We start from the raw sequence: 6,893 nt of genomic DNA, 5'->3' as shown, positions 1-6,893 counted from the left end.
GTTGCTTTGTCACTGTGCGACCCTCTACCAGATGCAAGCAGATGCCAGCTCTGTCCTTGGACTCCAGCCTCCAGAGCCATGAGCTAAATAAACTCCTATGCTTTATAAATTTCCCAGCCATGGGCATTCTGTGATAGCAACAGAAAGCAGACTGCAACAAGAGACATGTGCATACTGGAAAGGAAGGAGGAGTCTGGAGGGCATCCCTGGGGCACCTAGAGTGAACAAGAAAAAGGAACATGTTTTTCAAAAGAGGCGCACACCAAAGGTGGCTCACGAGAAGCATTGATTGCCATCTTTGTGGCTGCTTTTCAGAATGGCACTGAGCCCCACGCTCACGATGGTGGCCGCTCCTGGGCTGGCAGCAACAAGCCCAGAAGTCTCCGAGCTGAGCCACTACGCTCTGCCCAGCAGTCAGGACAGGCCGGGTGCATGGTTCGGGTGTGTGCTGTTTAGGATGCCGATGGCAGAGGGGCAGGGAGGTCGGGGGCCTGGGGACAGGCCGAGGACATCAGCTTGGGACCCGTCTGGGAAGGTGATGTTTTAGGACTGGAAGAGTGTGGAAGAAAGACAGAGCAGGCCCAGGCCAAAGACCAGGAACCCCAACATTAGAAGAGCCTGCCCCCAGCCTGGAGAACCCCCTTCTCCACCCCTCGAGAGCCTAATAAGAAACTGTCGCCTGGGGCGTGGGGTCAGAGAACGGAGTCCCGTGGACGCTTTACTGTCTGCCGAGCCGCGCTCTGTGAAGTGGTCCACGCTCCAAGTCTGCAAAGGCCGCGGGGTGCGGCCTCCTGCACGCACCTGTCCGAGGACGCTGGCCCGTGGCGCGGTTCAAACCTCTGCTTCTCCACCACCTTGCCGTCATCATCCTTGGCCTGTTAGTTTTTGGGGGTGTTACCATCAAATTTCCAAACATGCACCCCCTTCCCCTTCCCTCCAGGAGACGCACAGAGATGGAGACCCTGGGGGACTCTGTGGCCCGAGAAAGGGGTTCTCCAGGCTGGGTGCGGACTCTAATGTTTGGTTTTGTTTCGGTAGCTTTCCTGGCATATTTTCCCGTGAATTTCTCTACACTAGGTCCATCTCCTCGTTCCAAGTCCGTCTCTGAAAACAGCTGCAGTTTGTAAACTGAAGAAATAGGTGAGCTTTACCTGTTTGCATGTACTGTGATTACTGATATATTTATATCCGTTTCTGCTTTTTTTACTGTTTTTCTTTTTTCTTCCCTCTGTTGATGATTCTTCGGTCTTTACCCCCCTCTGTTGGAAGTGACACGTTCTCCTTCTCCTTGATTACTTGGGCATCTTTAACCCGAACATGCCGTGTTCCCCTAACCGCTGTGCCACCACCGCAGGGCTAGGAGCACACTCGGCCCAGACCATCGGCGTGGCCGGAGTTCCTCTTTAGTTTACTTAAAGGTTGATACAAGGTCCAACTACTTAAAAGCCTTCACATATGCTTGGAACAACCTGCAGATCTTTGCTTTCCACTCGAAGTTTCGTGACACCTAAACGCAGATGAAGTGGCCCTCCAGAGTGACCGTGCCGTCTGTCCACGGACAATACACTCGGGACTCGGAAGCCTCGGAGTAAAGGACGTTGGGTGTCCCTTCTGTTTCTGTTAGTGACACATGGAGTCACATCGTGTATCATGATGGAGAAAAAGTTGTTAAACTAATTCAGCAGCTTCTGCCAGTGCGAACACTAGGGAGCTTGAGTTTCACCTGCACTCGGGCTGCGTGTCTCCAGCACGGTCCTCAGCTGGGGCCCAGGGCTGGGGTGTAGCTCGGTGGTGGAGAGGTGCAGGGCTGCGGGTTAGCGCTGAACATCCAGCGAGCTCATCAAAATCCCCCCAGCTCGGTAGCGCACATTTGCACTCCCGGCTACTCCGGAAGCTGAGGCAGAAGACTGCAAGCGTAGGCTGAGCCTGGGCGACCTGGGGAGGACCTGCCCCAAAAATGGAATTTAAAAGGGGCGGTGGATGCGGCTCAGAGATGGAGCGTCCTCCGGCTCAATCACCAGTACTGCGGGGAAAAATAAACTTGAAAAGACAATTCACTCCTCATCCTCTCCAGTGTGGGTGCCCAGACCTGTCACCCTGGTGGGAGCCACGCCCCCGCCCTCCACGCCCCGCCCCTGCCCTCCACGCCACGCCCCCTTCATGTGGTACGCCCACGCCGGGATTCTGTGGATTCTCCACCATGCTGTTCATAGATTCGTCTCCTCTTGGTTTATGCCAGAGGCACAGAATAGCTCCGCTCACGCTGGGAGCTGTGTGTGTCTCGTCTCCACCTTTAGTCCCTTCCCCTCCGCCTTCCCGCTCTCCCATCCCTAGCTCCCAAAGTCTTCCCATATTCTGTCCTCTCACCTTTGTTTTGCTTTTAAACTCATGTATACCTCGTATTTCTCTGATAAGAGCACAATGCAGTATTTAAACTGTGTCTCTGATTTACTTCCCTGAACATTGTGGTCTCCAGGTGCACTCGTTTTCCTAAAATGACTGGAGTGGTCCTTCTTTATGACTGAGTAGTACTCCATTGTGGTCTACACCACATTTTTCATCCATTTGTCAATCGATGGGCATCCAGGTTGTCCCCACAATTCCCTATCGTGCAGATTTCTCAGGGCATCTTCGGACCTGCTGTCTCCTTCCAGCCTCAGGGCCAATGCAGGTACCTGACTTTCCCGAGCCACCCACGACTCTGACACCGAGCAGGGGTCCGCCAGCAGGTGCCCTCCACACACCTGCTCGCTGGCCTTGGAAGCCAGGTGCCTGGCTGCTACAGGGCGAATGCGCAGGCTGGGCACTGCCCAACTCTTCCCGCACACTCGCTAGCCACTGTCCGCTCATGCTCGGACCCTGATAGGAGCCGGACCCTGCAAGGCCCTGGAAGCAAGCCCATTTGAGGATCCTGGTCGCACGCCTGCAGCCCCGAAGTGCCTTCGGGACGAGGAGCCTTGAGGTGCCCTTTCTACTCTGGAGGCCCCACAGCCAGCCTGGTCCCTGCTCATACCGCGGACGCAAGGGCTGCACGTGGACGCTTGCCAGGGAGCTCTGCAGCCTGGGACAGGACTGAGACCCTCCTCCTGCGAAGGGCCTGCCGGGACCTGCCGGACACATACACGCACACACACACACACTGACACACACACACACACACACACTGACACACACAGGGGCACACAGGCACCGTGCGAGCAGCGTGCTGCGAGCGCCATCTATTGGCCTTGGCTGCAAATTGCACTCAGGGCTGCTCAGCGTGCCTGCATTAGGTTTAAGCCTGGCTCCGGGGAACCGGGAAGAGTTTAAAGAGGTGGGGAAGGGAGGACGGGGAGGGAGAGGGAGGAAGAAGACCGGGAGGAGGAGAGGAGAAGGAGGGAGACAAACATTCTCCAGGGTGACTGTAAACTGCATGAACTGTAATTTTTTTTTTTGGATACTGGGGATCGAACTCATGACCGATCTTGCAAGGCAGGCGCTTATTCCGCCGAGCTAAATCCCCAGCCCTGTAAATAATTTTTTAATTAAAAAATTTTAAATGGAAACAGTACCTGGGATTCTTCACTGCCTTAAATGTTTATTCACATTTTTTAAAAAATCAAAGTAACTGCTGCGTACAAGATGCACCCACGCCTGGGTGGTGAAAAGGACCCTGATGTGTAATTTTTAAAAATGTATTTCAGTGAAGACACATTGCCATGACTGTCCCTCAAATCCTGGCTCCCTCGAGCTGAACGTGCTCACCCCGGCGTCCTCCTGCTGCGTGAGGCCCCGGAGTCCTCCCCTGAGTGTCAGCTGTGCGGGCCTGGCTGCCCTGATGCCCTGAACTGATCCGATGCGTTCACTTCTGCTGGTCAGCTGGATTTGGGGAGCAGCCCGAGGCCACACGTGGCAGCTCCGGTGCATAGGCTGGAGGAGGACACAGTGTCGCGCTGTCACAAGCCCGCCGTCCCGTTGGGTGGGGCTCAGCCCCAGCATACACTGTGTGTGTGTGTGTGTCTGTGTGTTTTTTATCACACCCTGGGATGACACTGAGGAAAGAGAACTTCCAGAACTGCTTCAGAGAGGGGCCAGAGCGCTGGGACAGGTGTATTTAAAGCGAGGGAGAGGATTCTGAGCGGGATGGTGGCAGCGGGTCTGTTCCTGTAATAATTCATTCATTTAAACCTCTGTCTTCTATTTTGATCTCCCTTGTGTAAAAAACAAAGAAGCAAGTAGCCCCCAAGAGCTCTCAATTCAATGTGCCCGGCAGGTAAACTGCTCAGGTCCAGGGGCTCGCTGGGCGGAGGCCCGTGTGGGACTTCCCGTCACCCTGCCCAGCACCCTGAGCTGAGCCCCTGCACAGGTCCCTAATTTGTCAGAAGCTGGTCCCCCCACTGCTGGTCACAGCTTTGTCCTGGACTCCTGGCTTGGGTGCTGGATGCCCACCCAGCTGCCTCAGAGGCCCCAAGGAAGGGCCTGAGAGGAGCAGAGCTGGGGCCCTGCACACCCCGGAGCCTGATTTACCATGGCCTGACACCCTAACTGTAAGGGTGGGAACCAGGTCCTCCAGGACCTGCCACCAACTCGATCCTAAAGCAACATGCAAACTCAGGTGAAGCCACCTGGGCAGGCCGGATCATAAGCTCCTGATGCTCAAGTGGACCATGGTCAGCAATACTGCTGGTGCAGATGGGCCCAGGACTCAGAGGTCGCCTGGCACCCAGCCATCAGTGTGGAGAGCCAGCCTTGAGTTCCGTCCAGCACTCTGGCTCTGTGCGCTGCGGCCCGGGCATCCCTCCTGCGAGCTGATGTGGAGCGGTCACTGTGGGGCCTTCTCGGACTCTCCTTGCTGCCCACCCTAGCCAGGCCCACAGTGGGTACTGGGAGGGGGCAGCCTCCCTCTTGGCCTTGCATGATGTGGTGAGTTCCTCGCATGGACCCTGGGCAGGGAAGCTGTGTAACTGCAGCTGCCCAGGTGTAGACCGCCCACGACCCCCACTCCTCGTCCTGAGCTGGACAGGACGTCCAGAGGGGCGTGGTGCTCGCCGGGGCCGCCAGGGGGCGCTCTGCACCGCCAGCTCCGGTCAGCCTGGTCCTGCAGCTGCCCAGGCGCTGCGTCCACCGCGGTGCCCGGACGCACAGAGGCCCGACCATGTTCCCACCGGGCCGCGACCCCCGCGCCCGCCCGCGCCCTCTAACCTGGGGCCGAGGCCGGCGGAGGGAGGAGAGGGGCCGGGCCTCACGCACCGTCCCCAGCGGGCGGCCCGCAGCGCCCTGGCCCTGCAGGCAGACTGGACCGGGCCGGGCAAGCAAAGCCCGCGCTCCCTCCGCACGCGCGCCCGCCGGCCTTCCCAGGTACGTCCTCCGGTGACCCTGCCCGATGGCGATGGCTCGGCTGCCCCGCGATGTCCCCGTCCAGTGCCCTGCAGGGTGCAGGCGGGTGCGGGTTACTGTGCTTGGTACCCAATGGGCGCCTAACAAGCGCTGGCATTCAAGAGGTCAGCAGGTGGGCTGAGCAGGGCGCGGGTATTGGCCCGGGTCCAGGAGGACCGGGTCGTCAGCACCGCTGGGCGGGCCGCGGCCCGGGCTGAGTCATCCCTCAGAGAGCCCAGCTGCCTCCCATCTGAGGCCAGGACCAGGACCACGGCTGGGCTGGCGACCAGCCTGACCCCGCTGCAGAGAAGGTGGGTGAGGGCAGGCGGGTGGGTCCCATCAGGATGCCCCCTGGAGACCCCTCAGGGGCGCTGTAGCTCAGAGCCCTTTCCCCTGGCACCTCGGTGCCACTTCCTCCCCACAGCTCCGGGGAGGCCAGGGTGGCTTTAGCCAATCAGTGTGCCCCAGTGTCCCATCCGCCTGGGTGGGGTCCGGGTGGTGAAACCGTGGTCTGGAAGCCAGAAGAGGCTTCTGGGGGTGTAGGGAGACCACATTCCCTGGCATTCTGGGAGAGACACTGAGAGAGAGGCCCTCTTTTGCCGCTGGACAGAAGAGAACAAATATTGACTCTGAAGCTGAGCCTGACATTTAAAAAAAAAAAAATGAGATGACTCACCCACGCCTGTAATCTCACCCACTTGGGAGGCTGAGGCAGGAGGACCACTAGCTAAGCCAGCCTGATCAACATAGCAAGATCCTCAAAATAAAAAAATTTAAAAATATTTAAAAGGGCTGGGGGAGGTAGCTTAGTGGTAGAGTTCCCCTAGATTCCATTCCTACACCAAAAAAATGGGTAGGTGGGTAGATAGATAGATAGATAGATAGATAGATAGACAGACAGACAGACAGGCTTTTTTGAGAATGAAGTAGCCACCTCCGAAACAAAGGAATTATAAAAGAAATACAGATATGATTGACAATGCCAAACTGCTGGATCCAGGCATGCCTGAAGCCCATATTACAAAGGAGGGCTCTCCTGCTAAAAGAGGTAATAAATCCCCTCTTATCTTTGAAGTCACTCTTAGCTGGCTTTGTTTGTTTGTTTCCCATAATTGAAAGGGGCTCGCCTGTATCCTCTTTTCACCAAAAAGAAAACAGGTACTCAAAATAAAACACAGGACCCCTACTCCCTGTTAAATCTCAACAGCTCCCAGATAACAGGTGGGACTCCTTAGCAGACAGTGTACCCCAGGCAATATTCAGAACATATCTTTACTGCAGAGTTAGCTGGGCGCCCTGCATGTGTATCTGCTAAGTCTGCCTCGTGTTCACTCTAGGAAAGAGGCAAGCTCCCCTTGGAGCTCCAGTATTAATTCTAACCCTCCCAGCACTGGGGTGCATGGCTTGGCAACCTCCCTGTCCTCCAGGGCTCCCCATCTCACGGCCAGCCCCGGTGCTGGGCTGTAAGGAATGCTGAGACAGGTCTCTCTGGGTGTGCCCGGCTCCTCGGTTCCCGGCTGATGTTAGATTTCTCCAGC

General features: G+C 56.8%; 1 protein-coding gene across 1 annotated transcript in view; it reads left to right on the top strand.

The window, feature by feature from the left end:
• The first annotated feature begins 5,118 nt into the window (after nt 1-5,118).
• Arhgap22 (Rho GTPase activating protein 22) overlaps nt 5,119-6,893 on the top strand; it is a 123,975-nt gene continuing 122,200 nt past the window's right edge. Inside the window, exon 1 of the mRNA XM_063233751.1 lies at nt 5,119-5,337. The gene's annotated coding sequence lies outside the window, so the exon portion shown is untranslated. The remainder of the gene's footprint in view (nt 5,338-6,893) is intronic.

Source organism: Cavia porcellus, unplaced genomic scaffold (assembly GCF_034190915.1).
Source record: "Cavia porcellus strain 051 isolate PalLab524CR breed Dunkin Hartley unplaced genomic scaffold, mCavPor4.1 scaffold_23, whole genome shotgun sequence".
Taxonomy (NCBI): Eukaryota; Metazoa; Chordata; class Mammalia; order Rodentia; family Caviidae; genus Cavia; species Cavia porcellus.
The sequence above is the reverse complement of the archived record's forward strand: the minus strand, read 5'-3'. Positions and strand labels throughout refer to the sequence as shown.